Here is an 11,673-nt window from a genome sequence, read left to right as displayed (position 1 = left end):
GGGGGGGGGGTCGGGGTGGGACCTGCATCGGTGAGAAAAGGGTCCGAGGACGATACGGTGCGGGATGTCCGCTTGGGGAGACATTCAATCGTTTGGCGGCAAACGCCTTCAAGATGGCGAGTCCGGTCCGATCGGCTCTAATCGCGGCAGAGCGCGGATACGTGCTGGCGGGCGAGTTGCTTCGCGCAATTTATGGATTCCTTGGGACGTCCTCCCGTGAAATTGTCTTGTTTATCGGGATCCGGTCTTAGAGGACCTGGAGGACCAAGCCAGGAATCGATCTTCCGCGTTCGGAGGATTTCTTCGCCGCTACGTTTCCCCGGGAAATACCGTTTCGCGTTCTAAGGACGTTTAGAAGACGCCATTGCCCGCCTTGAAAATTTCTTGAGATCTAATTGGGAGTTAGTCCGAATCTTCAGGATCATTATGAGTTCCAGTTAGAAAATTGTAATGTCTCGAACATGAGATTTAAAGATTGAGTCTTAGGTTTCCTTTCTTATCTATTTTATATTAGAATTTGATTAAAAATTGTTGATTCTTGAAGAGAATGAAATTACTTTGCAAATAATGTTATTTTTAAACATAGTAAACATAATAAAATTGAGAAGAATTCATATGAAAAAAAAATATTTTTTTCTTAATTGGTACAAAAATGAGATTCCCCGTTTGATGTCATAAAAGTGTACCCGCGTAAATATAAATTATATATAATTTCTAACCATATTATATATAATTTTCATATACTTACTGTATATAATCTCCACATATTTACTTCTAAATTCGTCGACATATTTTAAGAAATTTCATTCTTCCAAATATTTGACGGTTTCAGCGTTTATAGCACCTCTCTTATATAGCACTCTTTTATAGCACCGACGTCTTTACAAATTAGTATAGATGAAAAGGAAACGTCGCAGCGAATAACAATTAACTATCGCATCAATAGTATCACACGTCTAGAGAGAATTACCAAATTGTCTACAACTAAGTGTCGCGATATTGACTACTAGATGCGTCGAGGCATCATAATCAGAATATTGGATATGTGAAATATCGCATATAAATTTACCATATTGCTTTCATAAGACGAGTATAGTGTCATTCATCAAGCCATTTCTCTCAGTGTGTATTTTGGACATTTGTCATGGGGTATAATTCGACTAAACGTTTGCTTGAACGAATTTTCCTCCTTTCTTCAAGCGAAGTCTCACTAACTCAATCATTTTTTTTTGTTAGTGTATAAAGCGAACTCAGATACGCCACACAACGTGAAAACTAGTTTCGTCGCTAGACGAAAGAGGCAACAAGCGAATCGCAATTTTGAGTAGCGGCGTGCGAGTAGGCGCGCTCGGCAAAAATGTTCAAGTCACTCCTATCGCGCTGAGCCACGAGAAGTGGTCGCAAACTGCCGAATCACCTCTGCCATTTTCCAGGTCGTGACACTTAACCACCCTCCGACCGCAACCATAAATAGGCTATGATCTCGTTCGATTTCGATCTCGATCCCTCGACCAGCCAGCCAGTCAGTCAGTCAGCCAGCCAGTCAGCCAGCCAGCCAGGCAACCAGCGAGGCAGCCAGCCTCGAAACAGCCATCGTCCCATCGACAGTTCATCCCCCGGAGAGTATTTTCCCAATTCACCGAGCGAACAGAGGGTCGTCGTCGAGGCTGCGGAGGAAGGGGATGGCGCGAAGGGACGAAGGGGGACCGAGAGCGGCAAACATTATAATAAATCAGCGGGCCTGTGACGTGAATGTAAAATTGCCGGAACCGATCTGGTCGTGTATAACACGAGGGGGTTGAAAGGGGACGCGAGCTGGCGAACTGCAAGAAGGGTGGCAGTCGGGGGCGGGGGTGGCCGATGGGCCATTGTGAGAGTTATTTGTCATGCTGCCTATGGATTCGCGGAAGTGGGGAGGAATAGTCGATCCGCGAGGGGCGGTCGTTCCTATTGGCCGATTATCGATGGTTATTGCCTGTACTAAGCGCCATATGTAAAGAACGGGGTTTTCTCGGAAGAATGACGCCGGGCCACCCTTTCGCCGCGCCCTGCTATCATCCCTCTTTACCCAACCTAGCGACTTTGTTCTCGTTTGCATTCGATATACCCGCTGCTCGTGTCTCTCGCTCAGGAGATAACGTTTACCGAGACGCCAAGCGATCTCGCGACAAAATTCGGGAATCTTCGAATTATCGCGACTTTGTTGCTAATCTGAATGCGCGAAAAATTCTCAGCCGAAAAGAAAAATAATCTTATCTTCAGCGGAAATCCTCTTATATATGGCTTCAAGAAGATTCTTTTAAACTCAAACGAAGAATATTCTAAGCACAATATTTCTAAAGTTGAAGGAATTTCGTCTTTCGTCTACAGAACAAGTCTTATTCTTGATAGAAATTTCTTCTAGTAAAGGGACATTTGGCTTCAAGTAATATTCTTTTTGACTTAAGAAGAAAAAAGAGGCTAGAATAATATCTATATTGAGAAAAAAATATCTAAAAAAAAATCTGTATTCTTTTTCTTTAAGTGAAATAAATAATTACTTTTATGAAGTATTATACTTTTATGAATAATTACTTTTATTTAAAATTATAAGAAAATTTATATTTTTTTTTATTTGATACATATTTTATATTAGTGCAAGTCAATATCATTTTAGTGCTCATCGAATAAATATTTTTTATTTCTTAAATGTTTTTTTCTCTCATTGTGTTAATAAATTTTCGATTTTAATAGTTCACCTAAAGTTAGGATTTTCGGTCTTAACAGTTTCACTTAAAAAAATATAATCTTACTCTTTGAAGATATCCTTTTATGTATGATGAAAGGAGATTTTTTTTAAACTGAAAAGAAAATACTCTAAACTCAATATTTCTTAAATATTATATTTTCTTAAATATCATATTTCTTAATATTTCTTAAATATTAATTATATTCTGAAATGTGGGGAAATTTAGAAGAGGAATACTTTTTTGAGGAGTTTTCGCTTAAAATATGAGAAGAAATGCAACTAAAGTTCTTCTTTGGAATATTTTCTTTCTTATTGGAATATTTTCCTTCTTGTCGAAATATTTTCCTTTTGTCTTCAAAAGGATCCTCTTCTAAGGATAAGAGGATTTCCGCTAAGAATAAGATTATATTTTCTTTTATGTCTCACGCGTTAAGTTTTACTCGAACCTGAACTTGTGAATTATTTCGCTCATTATCTCACCGACCAGACGAGTCCCCTCGTCGTTACTTTTTTTAATTCCCTTTTTTTTTCTTTTCGAATCAACGTGAAACTCGCTTGGAAAAAAATCCGGCAACTACAGCCGTTACTCCGTAATAATTGAGTTACAGGCGCGGACCGGCGCGCGCTTTTGCGAGATCGATCGGCCAATTTCGATTTCGCTCCCGTGCCGGTTTCGATTGCGTCGATACACTTTTGCGCGCACGTACGCGCCCGCAGCTGGTACCGGCGATATCCAATCCGCCTGTTTGGTTTAAGTTTCGGCGGTTCCCTTTTGTTTGTTATTTCGCGCGTTCCGAATTAAATTTACCACCCGGTTGGGTTCCGGTGTGCGCCGCTCGTTTTGCTCGTGATTTTTTCTACGCTACGCACTCGGATTCTCGTTAACGAGCGTCGGAGCAGAGGGAGGGAGGAAGGGAGGAAGAGAGCAAAAAAAAGCAGAGGCGTGCACGTTTTTCAACGAGAAAGCGACGTTGAGCGCGTCGGTTATTCATTAAATAAATTATTATTCCGAAACGAGAACAACGACGGAATAAAAATCCATCAATTTCGAGGCCTGTGAAATTGATAAAATGAAAGCTGGCGTAGTGAGAAGTGGAAATAAATTGATATAAAAAAAAGACAAAAAGAAACATGATTAATTTTTTTGCGTTATCAGATTTTTAGGAGGCAATTAATTAGGCATGACGACGAGTCAGCGCGGATCATCGGCGAGGCGAAGAAATTAGCGATGTGCTCGCGTGCGTAGGATCGATAATTCATCGGTTTCGCGCATAAACATCCTTATGGTGTCCTTCGAGCGAGGAAATTACAAGGCGGATCGCGGTTCGGGCGCCCGCCTCGACTAATTGGCACGCGGGACATCGGAGATTCGCGCCTCTCACGAATTTACATGAAATCCCGATAAGCGCCACGAATTCCCGGCCGATTTAATTAGGCGGGGCACGGGCCGACGGAACAGAAATGTCCGTGCAGATGGTGCGAAAACGCGCGTCGTCGGGCGAGGCGCGCGACAGGCCCGCTCGTTCGTTCGGCGCGCAAATTCACGACGACCGCGACCGGAGGGACATTCTCTCGATTGCCGCCTCCTTTCCCGCAGGACCTTCGCGTTCCGCCTCTCGTAAAATCCATAAAAGCGCTTCCCAGAGCTCATAACAATTTCCTTATCGATATCGCTTCTAATTAACAGCCGCGCCGCTCCTCGGCGCTCCTCGGCGAAATTTTAGTGTCTAAGGCCAAGTTCCACAACATCCGTTTAATTTTAACTACCAGTTAAGTCCTAATAGTGATTCGTTAATTTTGATTAACTCTTCTTAACCCATTAAGGCCCAAGAATAAACCGCTAAGGATAGGTTTTCAAAAACTATCTAAATTAGGGCAAAACGTCGAAATTTATTAAAAATTGAAAAAAATGTGTGTTGGATTTGAAAATTCAAGATGGCGGATCAATATGTCGACCTAAAAATTTTAAATTTGAGCCTATTTGAGTGAAAATCCGTATGGGGGGGTTTTGGATTCGCTGAGTATGAATATGCATTTATTTTTTTTAAATTTTTCAAAACGTACTTTCATTGAAATAAATCAAAATTAAAAATTTTTAGCCGCCATATTGATTTTTAAAATGAAAAAAACATTTTTCTTCTACAGTCTGCTAAAGTATGATATTTTCCAAAACAAACACCTTCGAAAAGTAGCTTATAGTTTGGTTGGATTTTTCGCCAAATAACAAAACTATGTCAAATTTTCGCATTTTTGGGCGGTCATATTGGATCCGCCATTACGAATTTTGAAAAAATAAGTGCATATTCATACTCAGCGAACCCCCCTATACGGATTTTCACTCAAATAGATCAAAATTTTAAATTTTCAGGCCGACATATTGGTCCGCCATCTTGAATTTTGAAGTCACACAAATTTTTTTTTCACTTTTTAACAAATTTCGACATTTTGCCCTAATTTAGATGGTTTTTGAAAGCCTATCTTTAGCGGTTTTCTCTTGGGCCTTAATGGATTAATGTCAAATGCAATTGGTCAATGGAATAACCAGCCAGTTAAGTTAACTGAAGATTGTGAAACTGGGCCTAATTCGACATGTAAATCCGTGTCGTGTGATTGGGCAGCATCATACCGAAGCAATTGGACCAAGAGAATTAAGTTTTAGAGATACGCAAGTTTTACTGTACAAACAGCAATCGAGTGAAACCGAATAAGAGTCAGATCAGCAATTTGAGATTGGGATTTGAGCTACAAAAAGGAATGACTCCGCAATACTCGACGAGTTAACGAAACTGAAACGTCGCAAACAGTCGGTTGCAATTTGCTTCGCACACTTTTTGCCAAACGAAGTTGCAGCGAGTTGTTTTGTATGCCATCGCACACAAAATGACATAGCACATGTATAATATAAGACCATCTCAACCAATGAGCATCGAGGATAAAGTTGCCATATTGATCTGTAAAACATGCTGATTGGTCGCGACGGTCTTATGCGTATGCAGCTGTTTATTAACTGTTATTTTGTGTGCGATGGCCTTTAGAATTGAAAGTCATTGCTGACATGCATGTGTCGTAAAACTGCATAATAAATTTATATAACAAAATTACCTTTCAAAATAAGATTCTTTTAATTTGGAATAAATTCTTTCTTCCAAATTTCTGATCACTTGAATTCCCGATATTACTGATCACTGCGCATACACGTCAGTAATGACTTTCAATTCAGGTAACTTGGAACGTTGCAATTTCATTTGATAAAAAAAGTGTGCAAGACGATTTGCAACTGACTGTATACCGAAAGAAAAGTGCGCGTAACTGAATAGGGATCAGGTGAATATTCAGCAACTGAAATAAAAATGTTTGGTTGATCTCTAACTGTAATCACATAGAGAAATAATTACTATAATTTATAGTAAAAAAAGTATTTTTTAAAAATTCTACTATAATATCAGCGATAATAATATTACATGCATATTGCTATTAGAATTTTTTCATATTAGAACAACCAAATAATATGGTTAGAGTTAAAAAAACTATAATATTGGTTAAACCAATCACTTTTTTCTCTGTGTGATATTTCTGTTACCGCAATTTAAAACATTTCTATGAACATTTAGCTGTATTAAACTTTGTGGCAACAGTTGACAATAATTAACTGAGTCGAAACCTCCTACAAGGATTTTTCTGTTTCTACAACTGAGTTCTTCATTTGTTTCTTATTCTTATTAAGTAACGAAAAATTCAGTTACACTAACGGAATTGTTTTCTTCTGTATGACATAAGTGTTTTTTTTAAAGGTTACTTTAATCACATAATACGAGTAACGTCTGATTAAAAAGTTAGTGAATAAATATGACCAATATGCCAGTTCGCTTCATTAAAATTTTTAGCTGGTGTTTTACGTAGAAAGATATGTAAAATACATTAAAATTTTACTGACCAAATCAGGACAGTTAGTTCGCCATATACTACTTAACTTGATATGAATTGTTTTAACTGATCTTTTGTTGTACTGAGAAAAAATGTTTGGCGTTTGTGTTTATAGTATATAGCATATAGTTTATTATTTATTAGTTTATAGTTTATTAGTATATAGTTTATAGTATATAGCGAAATAATTATATATAGAAACCCATTAGTAAGCACTATTATAGTATTATTGATAATAACTTTCTCTATATAAGTTGCAATTTCTTTGTTAGAATAAAAGATAGAACTGACATCGAAAATGACTGCGGATAAATTAACAATATTTCTCCCAATGTATTTATTGATGGAACTCAATTCTGTACGTCCCACGAGCAACGTGAAATCGATGACAGACGGAAGGTGCTGTTGCGCATTAAGGGAGCGGTTCTTCTCCTCGTGTTATTGTACGAGCGTTCGTTACGTTTTAACGGGGCGATTTGACACTTTGACGAAAGAGAGAACGATCGCGAATCCGCGCGGTGACTCGAGTGGCATAAAGGTGCGACGCGGCACCCTCGGGGGGCCTGTGGGAACGCGGCTTGAAGACTTCATTATTTTTGAGGGGAGAAGTGCCCTTTCTTGTTAGAGGATTCCTCGCCCAGGGCGACGAGAGGCCGTCTTGTTAAAATTCTCCGAACTGCATATAAGCTGGACCGAGTGCCTTCCTCTCGCCTTCCCCGCGTTTCATCTCTCACCGTATCCCTTTCTCCCTCTCGCGCCGTCTATATATGCGATCTTCTCCCGCTGTGCCCTCTTCTTTCACCCCGTCGCATTTACAACCACGCAGATTGTTGAAGAGGGTATCGGGAAACAGGCGTCGTGCTGTATAATAACGATAATCTACATAATTCTTGTTTGCGCGCGCGTATACCCGAGGTAAAGCTCTCAAATGGACGTGAACAGATACTGCCGTGTATCCATAGACCCATACACATACATAGACTTATATACTGGAAAAAAATATATTGGAAAATTTATTTTTGTAAAATAAAGATTGTTTCTATTAAATAAAGCTGATTTCAGTGAATAAACTTCATATTTCCCAGAAATAAATTTTTTAAATTATCTTTCTATTCTTTCATTCATTTTCTTAATGTAGAATAGACTACATACTCTTACGGGACGGCTAATGGCAAGATTAAAGAACAGAGATATGCCGAGTCAAATGATTTCTCAGTAACATAACACTCTAGGAGGTGATGATGTAGGAGAAACAAGAGAGAAAAAGTTTTTTCTACGATATAAATGTTCTTTCTCAACTGTTGTGAAAGATTAATTTAATACGAGTAATATCTGAATGAAAAGTTATACTGAGAAAAAATACTTGAAATTTTATTTCCGGGATGTAAAGTTTATTCACAGAAATAAACTTTATTTTAGAGAAATAAACGACCCGTAAGTAAAATTTTAAGTTTTTATTTTTAATTCTCAATTTTTTCTCCGTGTAAATAGATTAGACCAACAAATATAATGTGTTAGCTTTGTGTTCATTGAAATAAATTTTAAACTTGCGTACAAAAAAAAGAGCATATTTAGATAAAAAGGACTGAAAGATACACAGAAAAAAAAATATTTGCAAGTTTATTTGTAGGATATAAAATTCATTATGACAGATATTTTATTTTACAAAAGTAAACTTATTTCACAGAAATAAATTATATCCCATCAATAAATTTTCAAATATTCTTTCTTAGTGTATAAAATTTTGCTAGGAGAATCATGGCAATTAGTTCGAAAATAAGAAACATACCCTGAGAAAGGAATATTTGAAAATTTCTTAGTGAGATAAAAGTTTTATCTCAGAGATAATTTATTAATTTCCCACAAATAAATTTTCGAGTACTTTCTTCTCAGTGTAGTGAAAGAAAAGGACGCATTGGATCATCTTCCGTTTCCCCCGCCAACTAGACGATTAGACAAGGAAAACATCTTATCATCTCTATTGTTCTCTCTTACTAATGCGGACTTCATCCCTCCTACAGCAACGCGCAGCAATCTATTCTACATGGCTGTAGCTCCGTTGAATTGTGGAAACAATCGGCGGCGATTCGCGCGACCCGCGGGCGGAATTTCCGCGCGACACAGATCGCTCCGCAGTGAACGGGGCTCCGGCAGTTTTCCGCGCGATAAAATCCTCGACGTGGGATCCAAACGCGGAGCCATTCCGGAGCCGCGCCGTCGTCGTCCGTCGCCGTTTGTCGAAGGATCCCAATTTGGCGCGATCGTCCTGCCGCGCGATAATCGTATCCTCGCGTCGTTCCCCACCCACGAGGAACGGGGGCAGAAGAGAGTCCCGCTGTAATCCCCTTGGCGCGAGCGCGCTCCGATTGGCCAGTCGTTTAGGGGATGAATCGACGCGCGACACCGCCGCCGGTTGGCCGGATTTAATTAATCGATCGTACGCATTACCGGCCGACAAATGGTGGGCAGGCGGTTAAAGCGCTCGCAGTTAATGTCGGCGATCGTACGTCATGAAGAATAAACAAGTTCCGCTCGCTCGCGGCCCGCCGCCCGTAATTGCGAATTACATTACGCGGATTTTGGGGCTGGCGGGAAAGGTCGCGACGCATGGAATTACTCGACACGAAGTCCATGCGGATCGATTCGCAAAGGTTTCTGTTTTTCATGATGTTTGAAGGTCGAACGTGTCACGCTTTTTTAGTTTGAAAATAGCTTACGCTTGAAGGAAACTTCAAGTAACAATTATTAATTCGAATCTAAGGTCTATTACGTCTCAGATGAGATACGCAATTTTATTGTAATTTGTATTTCATTAATACCCGGTCGAGTTATAACTTTGAGACCCGTATTAATAGTTGTTACTGAGTGCTTTTGTCTCATATGAGAAAAATACTCATATTAGAATTCAAAGTTAGATTTGGATTCTTTACTTGAATCATATAGTATATGCGACATTATATTTGTAATCAGTTGAATTGCAATTCAGTTGAAAAACTCACATCTAACTTTTCTCATTCAAATTTAAGGTTTATTGATAGTCGTTACTTGAAACTTGTCTCAAGTGAGATACGCAGAGTTTAACTTCGAGTTAGATGAGAGTTTTTCAGTTGACTTATGTAATTACAGATATAAATTTTACGTGTGTTATAACTCAACTGACTTGGACCTAACTTCGAATAAAAGTTTGTCTCACATGAGACAAGTTTTAAGTGATAACTATTAATGCTAGCCTAAATTCAAATCTGAATATCTTTTACCTGAAAAAAGTTTCAAGTAACAATTATTAACCCATTAAGGCCCAAGCAAAAATCGCTAAGGATAGGCTTTCAAAAACCATCTAAATTAGGGCAAAACGTCGAAATTTGTTAAAAAGTGAAAAAAAATTTGTGTTGCATTTCAAAATTCAAGATGGCGGACCAATATGTCGGCTCGAAAATTTGAAATTTTGACCTATTTGAGTGAAAGTCCGTATAGGGGCGGTTTGGGGTTCGCTGAGTATGAATATGCACTTATTTTTTCAAAATTCGTAATGGCGGATCCAATATGGCCGCCCAAAAATGCGAAAATTTGACATAGTTTTGTTATTTGGCGAAAAATCCAACCAAATTATAAGCTACCTTTTGAAGGTGTTTGTTTGGTGCAAAATATACTTTAATAGACGGTAAAAGAAAAATGGTTTTTTGACTTTAAAAATCAATTAGGCGGCCAAAAATTTTTAATTTTGATTTATTTCAATGAAAGTACGTTTTGAAGATTTTTACATATTTTGCAAAAAATAAGTACATATTCATACTCAGCGAACCCGAAACCCCGCCTATAAGGATTTTTATTCAAATAGGTCAAAATTTCAAATTTTCGGGCCGATATATTGGTCTGTCATCTTGAATTTTGAAATCCAACACAAATTTTTTTTTCACTTTTTAACAAATTTCAACGTTTTTTCCTAATTTAGATGGTTTTTGAAAGTCTATCCTTAGCGGTTTTCTCTTGAGTCTTAATGGGTTAATATGAGTCTAAGGTTAATAAGGTCTATTGCGTCTCAAATGAGATACTCAAATTTGCATCCGGAATTAAATAGGAATTTTTCAGTGAATCTGGATTGCAGATATAAATATTAGTGAATCTTGATTGCAGATATATATATCGCAATTCAACTGAAAAAATTTAAATTTTACTCTGAATAGAAATCCGAATATCTCTCATATGAGATAAATTTCAAATATAAGAGTCCGTGATCATAGATATTGTGGGCGATGGTACCTTATCGATTTACTGCTCATGTTTGCCAGAGATATCGATCTGCTTGTTCTCTTACTTTTGATGACAATATCGCTAATGTTAAGCATCGTTGCGTAGTTATTATGTGACGTGTGATACTTACGCAACGAAGCTTGATGTGGTAACAACATTGCCGTCAGAGTTACAGAATGAACACACAGGGCCGTTGGCCTACGCACGGAAACGTCCTTATTGTAGCAATTTTGTTCGTTCCCTCGCACATAGACGTCCGAAGTGTCGCCATGACAGGAAGCCGAGTCGCGCATCCGGCCAGAGGGGGCGGCGGGGAGCGAAGCGGGGAGGTATGTACGACGCTTTCATAAGTTATCGATTGAAAGGGTCGGCTAGTGGTGGTGGAAAGCAGCCTGTGGTCGCCATGGCGACCGAACCTGCGCCCTGCGAGTTGGACGTTTACCTTAATGCCCGGGAATTACGGGACGTGATTTTCGCCCCGCTTTTCTGCCGCTCCCTCCCGGCCTCACCTTGGCGCTCGCGCCCTTCGCCGAGGGTGCTTTAGGCGATAATGTAATTTTATCTTTCCTCCCCCCGCCGGCCCCCGTCCGTCTCGCGGCGCGGAATGGCGACGCGAACGTCTTCTTCGACAAACAACGTTAGTTCATTGGCCGTCCGGCGAATTAATTGGATTCCGAGCGAATTAATTGCGGCAGAAGCCACGGCGGGACGGAAATTAGATCCGGCAAAATAGAAGAAGCGCCGCCATTAAGCGGCGGACAAAGTGCGGC

This window comes from Odontomachus brunneus, unplaced genomic scaffold (assembly GCF_010583005.1).
Source record: "Odontomachus brunneus isolate Ranch 3 - 2012 unplaced genomic scaffold, Obru_v1 Obru_scaffold_104, whole genome shotgun sequence".
Classification (NCBI taxonomy): domain Eukaryota; kingdom Metazoa; phylum Arthropoda; class Insecta; order Hymenoptera; family Formicidae; genus Odontomachus; species Odontomachus brunneus.
Note: the sequence above shows the minus strand (reverse complement) of the source record.